At 37.3% G+C, this 20,584-nt stretch overlaps 1 protein-coding gene and 1 long non-coding RNA gene across 2 annotated transcripts in view; one reads left to right on the top strand and one right to left on the bottom strand.

The window, feature by feature from the left end:
* Window positions 1-20,584, bottom strand: part of xkr6b (XK, Kell blood group complex subunit-related family, member 6b) — a 163,790-nt gene that overhangs the window by 9,273 nt on the left and 133,933 nt on the right. The gene's annotated exons all lie outside the window — the stretch shown is intronic.
* The window catches only part of LOC145549853 (uncharacterized), a 114,259-nt gene continuing 104,808 nt past the window's right edge, over window positions 11,134-20,584 (top strand). Inside the window, exon 1 of the long non-coding RNA XR_014085705.1 lies at window positions 11,134-11,444. This is a non-coding gene — a long non-coding RNA (uncharacterized LOC145549853). The remainder of the gene's footprint in view (window positions 11,445-20,584) is intronic.

Below are 20,584 nucleotides of genomic sequence, written 5' to 3'. Positions count from 1 at the left end.
ACATATCACATATTTTCTAATGTCATGCAGGCCTATCAACGTGGTTTAAATGAAAACTTCTTTGTATTCTTCAAACAGAGATTGTTCAGACTGCTTCCTCGAGACTGTAAAAGACTCAAACATAAATGGCTGAAGTTGGCCAAAAATATTTTAGAGCTACTTGTGCAATTAAGAAAAAAAACAACAAAAAGCTTAATTTTTCTGTTCTGTCCCGTGAATAAAAAGGCAAACAAGCAAATTAATTTTCTTTTTTTTTCCACAATACTGTCATTTTAGAACAGCAGTGAGGAAAAAAAAAAGCTAATTGAAATCTCAGTCACATTCTTCCAGGATTCATAAACTTGTTTCAGGATTAGCAGCCACCTTGTGTAATATCTATTTTAACACCTTCTGAAGTTTAATTGAGAGGTCATGAAGCAGAGTGCACACAGCTAATAGTATCACACTGCTGGTGTAATTAAAATCCAACAATTTCTTCTTTTTATGTTAGAAGATAATCACAAAGCTTGTTGTGTGTGTCTAACAATCAGTTTAATGCACTTTGCGTGGTTAAAGCTAATTAAGATTATTATCCCTCTTTGGGTGTGGAGTAAACTTTAAATCAAAGGATTCAAAAAGCGCCACATTCAGTGAATAAAAATTTAAACAGAAACACAGCAGTATCACGGCAAGCTCAATCCCCCATGTATCAAGCACATTTTTTAGCTTCTCAAAGACAGTGACAAAACTCTGGATGTACAGAGAAAAAAAAAAAACGTTAAATCAGAGTGACAGCTCTCATGCTTTGTAGTTATCTTAGCACTGACTTCAGCTAATGCACATTGGTTTGTAGCTGCAGGGTTTATCTGCCTGAGCTGGTAGAGTAGCCAAATAAATCCAACTCTTGATGTGAAGGCAGTCAACCGATGACAATAGAGCAGCAAGGACAGAAATAGACTAGAAAACAGCAGTCCACCTTTAAATTGGCAGAGGATCTAAATTCTGCACCTAAAGGTGAGACACATGTTCCACATGGGAACTAAAAGAAAGCCAAAATGCTTATGAGTGGTTTAATTCTACACATCTTCGGATATTACATTTCTATGAGATGAACAGTGTAGGACACCGAAGCGCTCTCTTTTTCTTTTCTATCTTTTTTTCCTCTGTCACAAAATATTTATAACATTTTCCTGCATAAATAGGAAACCTTTTCCATGTTTTTGGGGCAACCTGTAGAAAACACCACTAGTTCACTGTACTGTGCCCTGTAGGGCTGTCTGGACTGTGATTGGCTCATCAGCCTGTCAATCATGGTTGACAACAACCTATCAGAGCCTTAATGTGTTGGAACTTGCTAGAACGTTTGTTTTTTGCAGTAGTTCAACAGCGTAGCAGCTGTATTATCAAAGAGGAGTTATAAGTGTGATGTTTACTGTGTGATTCTTACCGTTTGCATCAAGAATTGTAAGTTGAGCGACAATAAAAGGGACGCCACGTCTTTGAACGGATGCCTGCAGTTTTTTTTTCTGATACAAATCACCACGCCCTTTAGTTCACAACCAGTTTCCAGAAATGTTAGTAATAAACACGTGAATCAATCAACGGAGCCAAAACTTGCACAAACAGTAATATATCACAAAACAAAACCGGGGTACTAAAAATGAGCATGACAATTCTCAAGTTTTACCTGCCAATGCAGGATATGATTTTCACAAAGCCTTTTCGACGAATGCCTTTGCCCCTCAATCGATATTCCAAATAAAGCCATTAAGAACAGATTGACGTTTCATATGCAATAAAATTTAGGAGCAATGTCCCATCTCAGGAGAGCCGATACGATGAAGAACAAGACAAGATGATGGAGGGGAAAAAAGTTTATTTGGGGATCAATAGTTTCAGGCAATTTAAGATGCCCCAATATGTTCAGAGGTGAAATCTCGGATTCCATGACATTTTCAGACAGATTGGTAAATGTCAAATGGAACAAGAGAACTCCACTTCCCCACCAATGTCCTGCCGTAAACAAGGTCTTTGTTTATACCAAGGAGTTTCAGAGGCTTTTCCATGAGCTCTCACTGCTCTGTTAGGTTTCCAGTTTAACCCAGTGTATCTTCACAACTTCCAAAGCTGTATTGCTTTAAAAAATCTATTCCGCAGCCATGTTTGTAGCTCTTTTAAGCAGATATGTCTTACAGATACTACATGAATGAAGGTCACTCTCTGTGGATCTACAAGGAAAAGCCAATTAGGAGTTCATTCCTTCTAATGACCTTCAGGATGTTTATTCTGGAAAAGTTTTGCACAGCCTGTAACCTTTCTTACTGAAAGATCGAACTATAACTTTATTAAAACGAATTGCTCCATGTTTCATGTGCTTTTTCCATCTACCTTAAAATTAAACCGAGGATGACACTGGCTAGTTGTACAAGAGCCTTATATGAAAATCGGCTTGATGTGAAACAGAATGTGTTGACACATTCAAACCTCGTGTTATTCATTTTTTTAAAAAAGAAACGACTGGTTATGAGGTTCCCCTTTTACAGTATTCTTCTCTAATCATTAAAACCCAATTATCTCATGAAGAATATTTGATTTCCATTATAAGGCACTTTACTCACAAAGCAGGCAGCAAATTGCCTATGCCCTTCAAGGTTTTTATATAAAGCCCTGGTTTCACACAAAAATACAAAACTAAATAAAGTACCAGAATATAATTCATAGAAAATTCCTTGATGTGCAGCTTTACATCTGCTCTGTGTATTTGTACAGTCTGCACTTAACCTTGCAAAGTTACCTATCGACCTTATCAATCTGTGGATTCACATTAGTGTGGTTGGTTGAATGGGGCTCTATTTATTTTATTTCAGTTCATTCCCCATTTCTTCTCAGCTTCAAGAAATTCTCACTTGGCTGATAACAGTTTACGTGGCCAGTGCTATCCAGTCAACTTCAGTGACAAAAAAAAAAATAGCAACGTCTGAGTATGACATTGTAACACTACGATGTGAGGTAAATCTGTGTTACCATAAAATAGGAGGTTGTGGGCAGTGAAAGAGCAGAACACTGAAAAGGAATAGCATAGCTGTCCAGACTTTTATTCAACCTCCATTTCAACAGAACAGAACCCGTCTCGGGCCCTAATAAAAACCAACGAAGAAGAAAGAAACGGCTCCTCTTTAAAGCACAGCACAGTTCCTTAGCTATGGAACATCTTTAGTAAATAACTGATCTTGTATGAAACCATATTAATTGAAAAGGAAAAATAAATAATCTTACAACATTATTGTAGAGTTACGGCACAGGTTTCTTTAGACATTTTTTTGACAGAAAAATGTCTAAAGAACCAAATGACGGTACAATAAAAGGTTGTCCCAGGGTTTGCTAGCCATGTTTCAGGTTAGCAACTGAAAATAACTCACTCAACATACAGTCAGATCAGCTTTAGAGGAAACTTGCAGCTTTGCAGAAAATTGGTATTTGAAACTTCCAGCTGTTCAACCAAAGGTGCAGATAAATACTAAAAACTTCAGGGGACATAAGAACAGCTAATTGTTTACCGGATCTTTTTTTTTTTTTTTGCTATGGGTTTACGATAGAATTTCATACTATCTGAACAGTGTTGTTTCTCCTTTGTTCCCACGTGCACAACCCCTTGTAGTACTGAAAAGGAATGGTTGTCTTCTATTTGTTTTACCTCTTGGATTACACATTTCACAACTATTAATATAACTTCCGCCGGACTGTTTGTGTGACATTTCATTCAATAAAAGAAACTGCAGGAAGTCTTTTTGGTTACATTAGGAGCTGCCTACACTGAGTCATCAATGGGCCATGTGGCTTTGCTATCAATTAACCACATTGTAAAACCATATAGTAAAACACTGACAAACTTAGTAAATCCATGAGTGTTTTTAAAGTCAGTGAACCAAATGATGGTATTGATTAAAGGATGCATGAATGAGGAGTTTTGGTGTAGTCTAGATCAGCAGTCTTCACAAATACCATCGGCTTAATGCACGGTTATGAAAACAGGTATACCATGCAATGAGGTTGCAAAAATCAAACAGTGATTACATGACTTTCCGTTCAATGACTGCGCTTTTGTCATTGCTAATACCAGTGGCTCTTTTTACATCAGATTTATTGCATAGACAGGAGTTTTTCAGATCCGTGTACACCCACTTAAACAAGTCGATTAAATTCATTTCAGTCTGCCAGCAGAATGTTTACCCCGAGGGCGCTATGGGCTCAACGCAGAGCTAAATTTGCATCCAGTCACTTTGAAATTACCCTGCACTCCACAGGATGTGATAGGCCGTGGTTTCTGATAAGCGCGCGCAACAATGAGATAATAAGACTAATGGAGTTTTATTTCTTTTTAGGAGAGCACAGACGTATGGAAAGGAAGTTGCCAACTTTGTGAAGACTGGTAGAATCAGACAGTCTCTCCATTTGTTTTTTGATGTAAGTGTCTAGTTTTTTAGACCCGAGACATATATTAGAGGAACATGTGTTTCCTGGAATAAAAAACAACAACAAGGATTTGGTGTGAGCTTTTTGTATCATAGCATATGCCTGAGTCCGTGCACCTGGGTGGCTGCTCACTAATCATGGATGGTCAGGCTGAAAAAGTAATAAAATCTGTATATTGATTTGTCTACACTTTTAGACAGTGTAATAATAGGCATTGATGGTTGCAGTCCCCAAATCCCTTCTGACTAAAAACAACTCAAACATCCATTATCAACCAAGATACCTCTCGATGAATCCCAAGACTTTTGAAAAAATATTCTGTGGACTGAACCAAACAACCTTAGAACTGCTGAGGTGTACTTCCCATTGCATGTGGCATAAAACCAAAACAGTATTTTATAAAAGAACTTCATACTGAACATTGTCAAACATGGTGGTCAAACATGGAGTTTTCTTGAACTGTGGTCAATAGTTGTCTCTTTTTGATGTGCAATTTCAAACCATTAATAGGTATTACTTCCTCGTTGTTAGACTTTGAATCTGAGAAGACGACACCCAGGGTTTAAAAAACAGGGTTTAGAAAAAAACAAAGTCACAACTATTTTTTTAAGTTGCTAAATGCTCTTTGTGAAGTTGGCCATGTTTACCATCTGCTGCCATTTTCTGCAAGTAAGCGTTTGAGGAAACATTCAGATAGCTGCGCAGACTTTGACTTTGGTTAGCCAGATTGATTTTCCTATATCTCATGTAGTCACATTGATATATGCTGCATGGTGGTAATTAGGACAAGTTATTTTCCCACAGCATTTGCACTCATGAACTCCTATCCATTATTTTATTTCCGGTTTAATCTCAGAGACCGGTCTTAAAATAAATGGAAAAAGAGGAAGATACAAAGTCTTCACTAAGTAATGTACAAGTAAATACAATTATACTTGAAATTAGATTCCTTTTAATTACATTAAAACAAAACTCATGTCCGTGGTTCAAGTACACGGATATGACATATTTTGTTTGCTGGAATGATCAGGAAACAGTGCAAATATTTAGTTTGCTTTTTTGGGGGTTTTCTTGCAAATTTTTTGTGTATTTTTTGATATGCAATAAATATGAAAGTTTATTCTAAATAAAATGAAATAAAACACTACTTTTTGGAGAAAAAATAATTGCTTGGATTAATGGAATAAACACAAAAAAAATTGGCTGGTAGATTAATGAATAAATAGTTCCACATAGTGGTTTTAATGTACCCATTTTGTGCCTGTTAAAACACTATGCTCACAGGTTTTTGATTTCAAAACAAAGTAAATAAATAAATAAAAGACCGGGATGGTTAAGCATTCGCGTTTTTGGGGCCCGTCAGAAAAATCTGAGCTCACTCCATCACATTTCAACACTACGCTGCTTTTCTTAACAAGGATATCACACACATCCCGGGATTGTGATGCACACTGTTAACGCTCCCACTGTGAAATTTCAGATGTAGTAACACAAATAGCTGCAGAAAAAAAAACAAGCACACACAGAGAGACGAGTACAGACAACACACATGAACGCTCAAGCATACTTGTCAGCGCTGAAGGTAATAAGGGATTTCCCTCCTATTCCAAAAACACATCTGTCAGATGAAACTCTCTCTTGTGTTCAATTCCTCTCCTTCCACGCACTCGCGCAGACACGCACTCCACTTACGCTGTGGTTTTTGATGCTTCCCTTTAAGCTCCATAGCTCCTCCACAGGGCTCCTCATGAATTATTTGTGGCAAGATCATAGCAATCACTCATGGCTCGTTAGGCAGCGTACGCATGGCCTAACAGCGCGATGCGGTGCCAGGGTCATCTTCCAGGCACAACCGTCTGCCATTTCTGTTGAGTAGCAGGCAACCATTAACCTCCTGCCCCGCACCTCCACCACCAACTGACTAACCAAAGATAAGACATCTGTTGTGAGGCGCTGACACAGAAACGCGCGGCCGCAATATCAACTTTTGCATGAGTAGACATCTTGACCTCGGCATCTGAGAGGCAGAGAGGGACATCTGGAATGACAAACGCGGACCATGTGGACAACTTGGCCGCGTTGTTCCTCGAGCTCGTCTAGAGTCACTGACCAGTGAATCATCTAAGCACTCTAACACTAATCTCTTGAGTAGGTGGCTAGATGGCTCACACACTCACGCCACTCTACCATGTTCAGCAGCATCTGTCTTCTAAGTCATGATCGTGGGAAAGCTGAGTAGCTCAGACCGTGTTCCTCACGAAGATCCCGAGCGCCGATAAGGCTGAACGAGACAGAGTTTTGTAGCAGGTGGAATGTGATGAAACACTAAATGTATGGGTGGGCATGTAATATATTAAATGCCAGAGAGGCTATGAGAAAGTAAGCATGTGTGCGTGTGCGTGTGTGTGTGTGTGTGTGTGTGTGTGTGTGTGTGTGTAAAGATGGAGGCTGTACCAGCTTCAGTGAATCACGCCCTGAGTCACTCTGAGGGACGCATGTTGACTCTTAATGAAGTTTAAACCTCCTCTATCAGGAAAATGTACTTTTCTGGCCATATTTCACTGATATATGCCATCTAAAACAGAAATTAATATCTTTGATTGTTTGTCTTTATAATTGATAATAGTCAAAATCTCCCCGTTTTCTTCTTTTAGTAAATTCTTAACTTAAGTATGAAAATGTAAATTATGTGTTCTGCCAAATGAGCCCATTTGCCCAATGTGAGTTATCCGAATGTATTGTCTTCTATAATGTATTGGAATGGTGTTTTAATTGGGAACATGCAAAATGCTGGTCAGCAAATAAACAAAGGCTTTATTTCCAGACATTGATTTTCTAGACCAGCATAAAATCCTTTATAATGAAATAAAATAAAAATCAACATTATCTCCCCCTCCCCTCCCCATACATTGTATAATTGTTGTTTCACAAATTCCTGTCTCACATCCTATCAGAAACAAACATCTTGGTCGAATTAATAATAATAATAATAATAAAATCTTTGAACACCATGATACTTTCACACTGCTGGTTTCTCATTTTGGCCCATGCCTACACAGGACTCAAGGCAATTGCTGACCTTTGCCTAATGGTGAAGTCCAACCCTGAATGTCAACTCTCAGCAGAATGAAGTGAGTACTGCTGATGTATGGATTAGGGAAGCACAGGAAACAGATTTAATACTCTTCTCCTATGCAGTATTTTATTTACAACATTCAAACAGAGTAGGTGTGTGCGGCTGTCAGCTCGAGTTCTAACTATTGATCTTACTGTTACAGGGCCAAAGGTTACCGTCTCTCTGAGAGCAGCGATGGCACCAGTCGACACCCACAGCCTTTAATGAGTGGGTAGTACATGATTTTTGAAGGGTAACATAATCTTTTCTTTCAACTATGATGAGATCAGGACGGATGCAAGGGAAGCTAGCTGAGATCCACCATCTTGTTTATTAATGTTAACTGCCTCAAAGATGGCATGTTTTTTTTCCCCCCACTCAATTAAAAGAGTGTCACGAAGATCCCGAGCGCCGATAAGGCAGAACGAGACAAGTAAGTAAGCAGGTACCTTATGTTTTCAAAAGTACAAATATTTCTGTGATTCTTTCTTTCCTGAACCACGTCATTGGTTAATGTGGCACAGCAAAGCTTCAACTTACACAGCAATCCACCACCACTGTGTTTTTATCCTCCTTATGTTGGTAAAAAGCCCTGGAATAAAGGCAGACTGAGTTAAAACCCCTGTTCCTGCAGGCAAGTCAGATAGATACACTCTGAGAAACACACAGCGTCCTGTGACCAGCACCTTTGGGCGATGACTGCAGAGAGGGTGGCTGGAATGTTGAACAGAGACCGAGCTGACAGGAAGCAAACAGAGAGAGATGAGGAGCGGCAGCCCGAGATGAAGTTGCAGTTGTCAAGGAGGCTCCGCCTTGTCAGTTTTATGAGTTTGCAGTAGTTAACCAGCTCTGGCAGCTTGAATGAATATTAGCTCTGTAAAATGACAGGTCTTACAGTTGCTGTTCTGGATGTTATGCTTTTTTAAAAAATTCCTCTAAGTAGAAAATGAGCCAGGTTCAAGATCGGTCCAGTGGAATTACTGATTGTTACTCCCAAAGGAGAAAAAAGTAGTTTGTAGGATCATTTTATTTAACTACTTTAGTTTTATCTTTTCTCTCATGACCTAAAGGGATATCTGCAGCTTTTCAATAAGAATAATAAACCTCTAATTTCCCTCACAAAAATACTACAATCTTCAACTGCTTGTTGTTGTTTTTTTCCAAGTAAAAAAACAACATTTTAATTTTTTACATTGAAAAATATATTTTTCAAAGTAAGGTTGAAAAATATATTAGAACACCTTAAAATGTCTTAAATTAAACGCTATTAGGATACAAGATCATAAGCTTTTCTTAGCAGATGATGCCACAGCAAACCATGATATGATTACATAAAGGCGTGCTGATATTATAAAAAAATATATATCCAAATGATATTTTCATTAAAATGCAAACCCTCACAAAGAGCAATCACATTAACACCTCCTTCTCCTGTGCAGGCAACACATGCTGGGCCCTACTATGCATATTAGCTTTCCTCTAGGCTGTACATTTTCCTTTCTTCTCTGCACACCAGTCATTTGTCACCATTAGCAACAGTCCACAGGTACCCCAACTCACTGAACCGAGGTCACGTGACTCTGTGATCACCGAGAAGAGAAGAAGCGTGGGGAGGAAGGGTTGCAGACAGGAACCCGAAACATGTGACAAAGGCTCCCCCTGCTTTCAGATGGAGGCGATTCATGCCGCGGATTCCTGTCGACGCAAGATAAGGTCGAGTCAGTTTTCCGTTGGACAATTAAAGCAGCACATGGATTAGAATCTGTGGATTTGGTATTAGTTTCCAAGAGAGGCCTGTTGCCTTACCTTTAAAATAGAGGATATTGATCTCCTGTCAACAGCACAGGGGATGTGCTTTCACACATGATAGCACAGTGATCACAGTGGTGATCAAATGAAAAGCACGGCTTAATTAAATTGCCCTACCTCGTTCAATAGGAAACGCGATGCCGATCGGACGAGAGATATGAGTCGGAGAGTACTGCAAAACAGAGACTACTCACTGGCCATTCAGGTTCAGGAAGAGCTGGCATTTTCTACCATTGACTTTGTAGAACATCTATTTTTCTCTGGAAACCTCACGATTAAAGAACTTCTTGCTAATAAGGTTGTTAGACAATTGTCTTTTTGTTTTGTTTTCTTGCTTTTGCATGCAAAATAAAGATTCATGCCATCTTTTGTTCCTCAGTTTGAACGTTTTGCAAAAATATTCCAACCGTTAGAACTTTTTCCATCCTTCATCACGTCACAGCTACAAGCCTGTGAAGTGATTAACTGGAATGTCAAACGCAAAGTCGTGGATATTCCATCTGTGGGCATTCGTGGGTTAAAGTGAAGCCTATTTGTATTTTCAAAAGCTTAAGCTCAGTTCTTTCAGGACTGTCCTGTTTCCATCTTCCCACCAACACCCCCTCCACTCTTGAAGAGAAGCATCCCACAGCATGATGCTGTCATCGCCGTGTTTCACTTTGGGGATGGTGTGTTCTGGATAATGTGCAGTGTTAGTCTGTCATTACATATAACCTTTTGCATGTAAGATAAAAATATCATCTTCCTTCTGTTTTTTTGTAGTTTGCCTACTTGATGTAGTAAATAGCAAAGGGGGGTGAGGGGGCGGCATTTTTCTTGTTTCTCTTCCATGAAGGCAAAGACTACTGCTTGTCCTGACAACACATGAGTTGTCATACATCTTTAGGCCACGTCTCTGGAAAAAAAGAAAAAAATTTGCAAAGCTGCACGGCTAACATACAACACTCTCCGCTCTCCAAATTCCCTATGTTTCTCAGATGTTTCTTCCTCTTAACTCATTTGCTATTGAAAGGTTGAAATACTTGCTATAGAGTTATTCTTCAAACATCCAAACCAGCAACACTTTGCAGATGGGTTCACAGCTTCTAATATCAAATACACAGTAGAATATTTGCTCCAGAAACATAAACTAAGCAGAGAGCTGCATGCCTCCATCCTCTGCTGGGAAAATGTGACAGTTTTGAGTTTAAATATTAGAATAGAGAATAGAGGGGCTCTTACAGTAAAAGCAATTTGTAACTCTGGTTTTCAGCTACCTTGGAAATCTTTTTTTTTCTTTTTTGAGGCAGAAAGAAAGAGATGGGGGAGAGAAAACCCCTGACAGCCTAAAGTGAAACGCTCTTCCTCTCGTCTCTGTCTTCTATTCTGCGCCTTCCTGCCCCCTCCTGTGCTGTTTAGAGACTGCTCTTCCACTAGAGGAAGGGCAAGATTATGTACGGATTAAGAAGAAAAGACTTGACCCAATTCCTTTTCAAAGAGAGCTGTCCAGAAAGACCCATGTGGAGGCTGGCTTTCATTCAGAGTCAGCAGTTATGTTGCGAGACATTTGGTGCTCATGCTTATTGGCCCCAAGTTATAATTAGCAGGGTTGGCCTATAAGGCTAAGTTGCTTTCTCGCTCACCTTCAGACAGGCTGAAGTGAGTCAATGACAAGCCGCTCCTCTGAAAATAACATACTCACCTCATACGACAATGGCTTTGGCAGTTTAGGTGACAGTTTGCATTATTTGAGCCCACGAATGGATGCTCGAGCCAAGTCAGCACACAAGGAAGAAAAAGTGCAGCAGGGGGTTGGGGGTTGGTGGCATGAACGTCGGGGAACGGGGTGGGGTGGGGAGGCTGAGACAGAGATAGAGAGAAGAGGCAGCGGAGATAACCGCTGAGAAAGTGGGAGAGAGAGAGAGACGGAGAGAGTGGGCAAGATGAGGGGAGAATTGAGAGCTGTGACAGAGTGATGTAGTGGCAGAGAGGAAGAGGAAGAAGCAGAGAGGCTGCAAAAGTGGCAGCGAGACAAAGACGAAGAAAACATACAAGAGCGGCAGAGAGGAACCGGGAAGAGTGAGAGGAGGTGAGTGAGCGGGGGAGTGAGACCCAGGAGGTAAACTAATCACCCAACACGCAATGCAATTTTCTGGCTTTGTGCCTCCACCCCAACCTACTCCGTCGTTCTTCTCTCTCTCTGGTGCACCCCCTCGCCGTCTGGGGGGCTCTTTTTACTATTCCGCTCACACACACTGTCTCTTCCTCCGTTATCTATCAGGACATACCATTTTCATGATCTCCCCACTACCCCCACACACTTCCCCACTCCTGCTGTTTAGTTCTACTCTGTAATCCCCTCTGGCTTCCAAACATGGTCTGAGCCACTTTAGCCATCAGCATTTTACAACAAAAAAAAAAATGTAGATGAAGTCAGAGAAGTAGGAAGAGGTGGGGGAGAGGTTCTGTGCAGAAGTGCTGAATAATTTTTCTTAGGCGTAATAAAGCAGTAATATGACAGGGCGAATGACGGGAAAATACTTCAGCTGATTTAAAAAAAGAAAAAAAAGCATTTCCCTGCTAGCATCTCTTCACGAATCTCCTCCCCCCCTAGGTGAGAGCATTTAGGAAACGTTTTATATTGCTTCTGTAAAGGTTTCTTTTTTTAAAATGCTTAGAGATCAGCGGCGCAGCCCGCTTGCCTCCCTCACTGCTTTGCAGCGTCTTGATGATAGATGTTCACTCCAGACAGGCAAATAAAGGAGGCATATGCACATGCTCTTTAAACATTTTTTATAAAAAAATACACGCTTTCTCTCCCTTCCACAGTAAACGTGTATGTTTAACTATGATCAAGTCATACATTGATATATAAAATATCCCTCTTTAGGGCATATACCCGTGGGAAAGTTAAAAAAAAAACAGCTCCCACACACAGCAGTTTGCCCTATTTTCACAAGCGCAGCGACTAAAGAGTAAAATTAGTCACACAGCATGCTATTTTGAAAAATCGGAACCCTTTTGTAAGAGACAGAGAGAGGCGTGAGCGCAGGAGAGGAAAGTGAGCTCATTATTGACACGCAAGGTGTCACCTCATCCATCATATGCAACACTGCTGTCACACAGCTCTGAGGGCCACATACCAGTGTTGTGTTCAAGACCGCCTAACCCGAGACCAAGACAAGACCAAGACCAGAGCGTATCCAGACCAAGACAAGACCAAGACTTTTAGGGTCCAAGACCAAGTCAAGACCAAGGGAAGCCGAGACTGAGTCAAGACCAAGACCAGCACCCCGCGCTACATGACACAATAAAATGTAAAATATGATCAAAATTGCTTCTCAAAATGATCTGAAACACAAAAGTGTAAAGAATAGAACATGGAAATCTGAGTTTTAAAATTCTACTGGCAAGGTGTGCTGTGGTGGCACAGGGGTTAAGCACAGCCCACATATGAAGGCTCTAGTTTTCAATGTGGCTGTCGTGGGTTCGCTTCCCAGTCTTCCCCTTCTCTCATTACCCACTTTTCTGTCAATTCACTCCAAAATAAAAGCCAGTAGAGCAAATAAAACCTCCCCCCCCCCAGAAACTACTGGCCATCAATCTCCAAATTCATTTTAAGACATTAGATGCTACAAAAACATCAGCACCATTCACAGAATATATCTACTTTTATTTCAAAACATCAAACAGCTCTGACAGCAATATACAACAAAAGTCATACATTCATGGTACTTTGCACTGAAGGTGAAGCTTTGAAAGTTTCTCCTTCAATATGAAGGAGGAAGACTTCCAGTCTGGAAGGAAAAACAAGAAATATAGCACAAACATTAGGATAATAAATAAATATTTTAAAAAGTAGTGTGAGCAAAACTAATCAGACTCACCTGTGTGTGTCACAATCAGTCATTCAAATTACTCTGCCCACCTGGTTTACAAGACAAAGCATAAAAAAAGTCAGAAATAATTACTAAAGAAATTAGTCAGCTTATAGAAAGAAATGTGGACAGCATTAAAAGTCGTGCCAACCTGTCTGAAGAAATGTGTTGAAGTCTTCATAAGAGGCTTCAGTCACCAACATGACACACTGACAAAGAAAAAACATTTAGGCAGTTTTTAGATGTGCCACAGGTACAAAACACCAGAGCCAAATGGCTCAATTGAATCCTCACTGTGTAGATATGTTCTCCAGAGTCCTGCTAATCACCTAATTATTGTATTCAGGTCTGGTGCAGCAGTGGCACATCTAACTTTTGCAGGACAGTGGCCCTCCAGGACTGGAGTTTGACACCTGTGGCTTAGATCAAGCCAACGGTCCAGCACAGCCACTCACCCATTTTGCAGTCTACAGCTAAAAACGTAAAGAAAACGACCCCGCAGCTAAATAATGCTAACTCAAATGGCCTCCAGATTTTCCTGACAGTTTCAATGTTAGGTTAAGATAATAAACTGTCCAAACAAATAAATGTACATTAAGCGAACTGTGTATATGAATCAATACTCGTGTAAATGTAAAAATAATGCCTCCATAAAAAATAGTCAAAAACATGATAATTTTAACATGGAACTTACCTTGTTACAATAAGCTTCAGACAAGACGCCATACTTCTGCCTCTGCTACTCAGGCAAACGTGACGCAGTAGCAGAACAAGACGGCGTCGGCCGGAGGCCGGGGGGCGGGGCTAATGACCGGGCCCAAATAGTAAAGCTCATGATAATTTAACTTTACAACATAGACATGCCCGCAACAGCGGAGCTAACAGGTTTCACCACCACAGAGAGCGACTATGCCATTTTGAAGTCCATCTGACATGAAGTACAATAAACCAAGAGAAGAACAGAAACAAGAGGCTACTGATGATCACTAATAATGAAACAACACAAATTCAAAACATGTTAACATTCCAAAGCTCTAGCTAGTTTGCTATTTGTTGCCAAGTGACTGATGATGACTTTGGTGACAAGCTTTATCCAATCACTTGGAGAAAATAAGGACGATTAATTTGTAGTTTTGTGTGTCATAAAGTCAAATATGAGAGTGAAAATAAAGCCAGTCATGTGGCACAACATTTTTAGGGGCATGCCATAGCAATGCATAAGGAGAGCAGTACTGACTTGCGAAGCAAGTCAGTACTGCCTCCATGCATTGCATGGCAGGCACCTATTGTTCTACACCCAATAGAATGTCTCTTTATCAGTGAGAATGCATTCTGCATTCTCACTTATAGTGTTTCTGTTTTTCTTTATCTTTATCAGTGAGAATGCATTCTGCATTCTCACTTATAGTGTTTCTGTTTTTCTTTATCAGTGAGAATGCATTCAATGCATTCTCACTTATAGTGTTTCTGTTTCTCTTTATCAGTGAGAATGCATTCAATGCATTCTCACTTATAGTGTTTCTGTTTCTCTTTATTATCAGTGAGAATGCATTCAATGCATTCTCACTTATAGTGTTTCTGTTTCTCTTTATTATTATTATTCTGTCTTCCGTACGTTTTTTGTCGTTCAACTACTTTCACTATCTTTCACTAATTGTACTAATTTATATATCAAAACGTTCAGCTTCTTCAGGAGAATGGAGCTATATCTTTTGGTAAACTTCACTATTATACTTTTTGAAATAATTGCCCTTTTGTGCAAATCTTTTGCCCCATTATTTCCTATGGTGGAACTCTCTAACTGATTTCAGTTACTAGAGTGTGCACTCTAGTAACTGCCGTTTTTGAACTTTTTCTGCTGTTTTACAAACAAAATTATGCTGTTCATACATATTTCACTGTAGAGAAATATTTTATGCATTAAAATGTAGCCACAAGTGTCTACTTTATGGAATTATTACTATCATTGCAACAGGTTTTACTGTTTTCTGTCAAACTCCTCTGGAGTACAACCTTGTCACACTTTCTCCTATTCTTTCAATGTATTTTCTTCTTGTGCTCTGTTTTTATCTGTTTCTATGCATTCTGCTTGTCTACTTTTCTGTTTGCCTTCTGGTTCCACTGGTTTTACTATATTTGAAGATCTTCTACTATCTTTAATCAATTTTATAAATTCATATATCAAACATTTCTACTTCTTCTGACCCTTTTTGCTCTTGCTCTTTTTTACTTCTTCAAATATTTCTGGTTTACAGTTTCCACAAATTTTTTATACTTATTACTGTTTCACTATTCAATTGTTTCAACTATTCTTGGGATTGCACTAATTTCCTGTTGTTTCAATTATACTCTTTCTTAAACTGTTTCACTTTTTGACTTTTTCAAATAATTCAGGTTGCACACAAACTCCTGCTTCTTCTGCTGAATTCTGCTATGATTTATATATTATATAATTTATACAGTATAATTCACTATTAATTCACTATTAAATATTTTAATATAGTATATTCACTATTCAATTGTTTCAACTATTTCTATGTTTCTATGCATTTTGCTTTTCTACTTTTCTCTTTGCCTTCTGGTTCTACTGGTTTTACTATCTTTTAAGATCTTCTACAATCACTAATCAATTTTATAAATTCATATATCAAACATTTCTACTTCTTCTGACCCTTTTTGCTTTTGGTTTTCCTCTGTTTTACTCGTTCAAATATTTCTGGTTTACTGTTTCCACTAATGTTTTATACTTATTACTCTTTCACTATTCAATTGTTTCAACTATTCCTGGGATTGCACTAATTTCCTGTTGTTTCAATTATGCTCTTTCTTAAACTCTGTTTCACTTTTTGACTTTTTCAAATAATTCAGGTTGCACACAAACTCCTGCTTCTTCTGCTGAATTCTGCTATAATTTATATATTATATAATTTATATTATTTATACTGTATAATACACTATTAATTCACTATTATATTATTAATATAGTATATTCACTATTCAATTGTTTCAACTATTTCTATGTTTCTATGCATTTTGCTTATCTACTTTTCTGTATATTCCTTTGGTTCCACTGGTTTTACTGTCGGCAAAGATCTTCTACAATCTTTAATCAATTTTATGAATTCATATATCAAACATTTCATCTTCTTCTGACCCTTTTTGCTTTTGGTTTTGCTCTGTTTTACTACTTTATATATTTCTGGTTTTTCTGCTTCCTCTAATTTAAGCTTTTTGCTGTTTCACTGTTCAATTGTTTCAAGTATTTCTGGGTTTGCACTAATTTCCTCGTGTGCTAATTGTGCTCTTTCTTACACTCTGTTTCACTTTTTGACTTTTTCAAATAATTCATGTTGCACACAAACTTCTACTTCTTCAGCTGAATTCTTCAACACTTTTGCTAAGTTTCACTTCTGGGCAATGGATTTCTACAATGTATGACTAGCTTTCTTATGCTTTTTTCCAAAATCTTACTCTTTGTTCTCATGTTTCTTATATTTCTCCATCAATCATTCTGCAAATATGCTTATTTGGCACTTTATGTTAAGTTTCACTTCTTCAAATATTTCTGGTTGTGTACTAATTTCAGCTTCAGCAATTATCTGCAGTTTGCTACGTTTCACTGTTCAACTGTTTCAACTATTTCAATTTCTTCTGCTTTCTTCTACTTCTTAAGCTTTTCTGTACTTTTTCTGGCATTTCTGCAGCAGTCATTCTGCAAATATGCATTCTCACGGCTGTTTCGCTAGGAACAGCTATTTTTCTAGTTATTATTCTGTCTTCCGTACGTTTTACTCGCTTAACTACTTCTACTCTCTTTCACTAATTGTACTAATTTATATATCAAAACGTTCAGCTTCTTCAGGAGAATGGAGCTATATCTTTTGGTAAACTTCACTATTATACTTTTTGAAATAATTGCCCTTTTGTGCAAATTTATTGCCCCATTATTTCCTATGGTGGAACTCTGTAACTGATTTCAGTTACTAGAGTGGCCACTCTAGTAACTGCCGTTTTTGTACTTTTTCAGCTCTTTTAGAAACAAAATTATGCTGTTCATACATATTTCACTGTAGAGAAATATTTTATGCTTTAAAATGTAGCCACTAGTGTCTACTTTATGGAATTATTACTATGATTGTTACAGGATTTACTGTTTTCTGTTAAACTCCTCTGGAGTACAACCTTGTCACACTTTCTCCTATTCTTTCAATGTATTTTCTTGTTGTGCTCTGTTTTTATCTGTGTCTATGCATTCTGCTTGTCTACTTTTCTGTTTGCCTTCTGGTTCTACTGGTTTTACTATCTTTTAAGATCTTCTACTATCTTTAATCAATTTTATAAATTCATATATCAAACATTTCTTCTTCTTCTGACCCTTTTTGCTTTTGGTTTTCCTCTGTTTTACTCCTTCAAATATTTCTGGTTTACTGTTTTCACTAATTTTTTATACTTATTACGGTTTCACTATTTAATTGTTTCAACTATTCCTGGGATTGCACTAATTTCCTGTTGTTTCAATTATGCTCTTTCTTAAACTCTGTTTCACTTTTTGACTTTTTCAAATAATTCAGGTTGCACACAACCTCCTGCTACTGCTGAATTCTGCTATAATTAATATATTATATAATTTATATAATTTATACAGTATAATTCACTATTAATTCACTATTAAATAAATTAATATAGTATATTCACTATTCAATAGTTTCAACTATTTCTATTTCTTCCGCTTTCTTCTGCTTTCTTCTACTTCTTACCCCTTCAAATATTTCTGGTTTACTGTTTCCACTAATTTTCTATGCTTATTGCTGTTTCACTATTCAATTGTTTCAACTATTTCTGGATTTGCACTAATTTCCTTTTGTTTCAATTATGCTCTTTCTTAAACTCTGTTTCACTTTTTGACTTTTTCAAATAATTCAGGTTTCCCACAAACTTCTGCTTCTTCTGCTGAATTCTGCTATAATTTATATATTATATAATTTATACAATATAATTCACTATTAATTCACTATTAAATATTTTAATATAGTATATTCACTATTCAATTGTTTCAACTATTTCCATGTTTCTATGCATTTTGCTTGTCTACTTTTCTGTTTGCCTTCTGGTTCTACTGGTTTTACTATCTTTTAAGGTCTTCTACAATCTTTAATCAATTTTATAAATTCATATATCAAACTTTTCTGCTTCTTCTTGCCCTTTTTGCTTTTGGTTTTGCTGTTTTACTCCTTCAAATATTTCTGGTTTACTGTTTCCACTAATTTTTTATGCTTATTGCTGTTTCACTGTTCAATTGTTTCAACTATTTCTGGGTTTGCACTAATTTCCTCGTGTGCTAATTGTGCTCTTTCTTACGCTCTGTTTCACTTTTTGACTTTATCAAATAATTCATGTTGCACACAAACTTCTGCTTCTTCAGCTGAATTCTGCAATACTTTTGCTAAGTTTCACTACTTGGCAAAGGATTTCTACAATGTATGACTAGCTTTCTTATGCTTTTTTCCAATTTCTTACTCTTTGTTCTCAAGTTTCTCATATTTCTCCATCAATTATTCTGCAAATATGCTTATTTGGCACTTTATGTTATGTTGCACATCTTTAAATATTTCTGTTTGTGTACTAATTTCAGCTTCAGCTAATTTCTGCAGTTTGCTATGTTTCACTATTCAACTGTTTCAACTATTGCAATTTCTCATGCTTTCTTCTACTTCTTAAGCTTTTCTCCACATTTTCTTGCATTTCTGCAGCAGTCATTCTGCAAATATGCATTCTCACGGCTGTTTCGCTAGGAACAGCTATTTTTCTAGTCAGTGAGAATGCATTCAATGCATTCTCACTTATAGTGATTCTGTTTTTCTTTATTATCAGTGAGAATGCATTCAATGCATTCTCACTTATAGTGATTCTGTTTTTCTTTATTATTATTATTATTATTCTGGCTTCCGTACGTTTTTCCTGGTTTAACTACTCTCACTATCTTTCACTAATTGTACTAATTTATATATCAAAACGTTCAGCTCCTTCAGGAGAATGGTGCTATGACTTTTGGTAAACTTCACTATTGCACTTTTTGAAATAATTGCCCTTTTGTGCAAATTTTTTGCCCCATTATTTCCTATGGTGGAACTCTGTAACTGATTTCAGTTACTTGAGTGTACACTCTAGTAACTGCCGTTTTTGAACTTTTTCTGCTCTTTATAAACAAAATTATGCTGTTCATACATATTTCACTGTAGAGAAATATTTTATGCATTAAAATGTAGCCACACGTGTCTACTTTATGGATTATTACTATCTTTGCTACAGGTTTTACTGTTTTCTGTTAAACTCCTCTGGAGTACAACCTTGTCACACTTTCTCCTATTCTTTCAATGTATTTTCTTCTTGTGCTCTGTTTTTATCTGTGTCTATGCATTCTGCTTGTCTACTTTTCTGTTTTCCTTCTGGTTCTACTGGTTTTACTATTTTGAAGATTTTCTACAATTTTTAATCAATTTTATAAATTCATATATCAAACATTTCTACTTTTTCTGACTTTTTTGCTTTAGTTTTTGCTCTTTTTTACTCTTCAGATATTTCTGGTTTACTGTTTCCACTAATTTTTTATACTTATTACTGTTTCACTATTCAATTGTTCAACTATTTCTGGATTGCACTTATTTCTGTTGTTTCAATTATGCTCTTTCTTAAACTCTGTTTCACTTTTGACTTTTTCAAATAATTCAGGTTGCACAAAATCCTGCTTCTTCTGCTGAATTCCTCTATAATTTAATTATATAATTTATATAATTTATACAGTATAATTCACTATTAATTCACTATTATCTATTAATATAGTATATTCACTATTCAATTGTTTCAACTATTTCTATGTTTCTATGCATTTTGGCTTGTCTACTTTTCTGGATATTCCTTTGTTTCTACTGGTTTTCCTGTCTGCAAAGGTCTTTCTCAAACTTTTATCAATTTTATCAATTCATATATCAAACTTTCTGCTTCTTCTGACCCTTTTCTTTTGGTTTTGCTCCGTTTTATTCCTTCAAATATTTCTGATTTTTCTGATTCCGCTTTAAGCTTTTTGCTGTTTCACTGTTCAATGTTTTCAACTATTTCTGGGTTTGCACTATTTCCTCGTGTGCTAATTGTGCTCTTTCTTACGCTCTGTTTCACTTTTTGACTTTTTCAAATAATTCATGTTGCACACAAACTTCTGCTTCTTCAGCTGAATTCTGCAACACTTTTGCAAAGTTTCACTACTGGGCAAAGGATTTCTACAAAGTATAACTAGCTTTCTTATGCTTTTCTTACTCTTTGTTCTCAAGTTTCTTATATTTCTCCATCAATCATT

This window comes from Poecilia reticulata, chromosome 21, assembly GCF_904066995.2.
Source record: "Poecilia reticulata chromosome 21, P_reticulata-male-v2, whole genome shotgun sequence".
NCBI lineage: Eukaryota > Metazoa > Chordata > Actinopteri > Cyprinodontiformes > Poeciliidae > Poecilia > Poecilia reticulata.
Note: the sequence above shows the minus strand (reverse complement) of the source record. Positions and strands in the feature narration are given on the sequence as shown.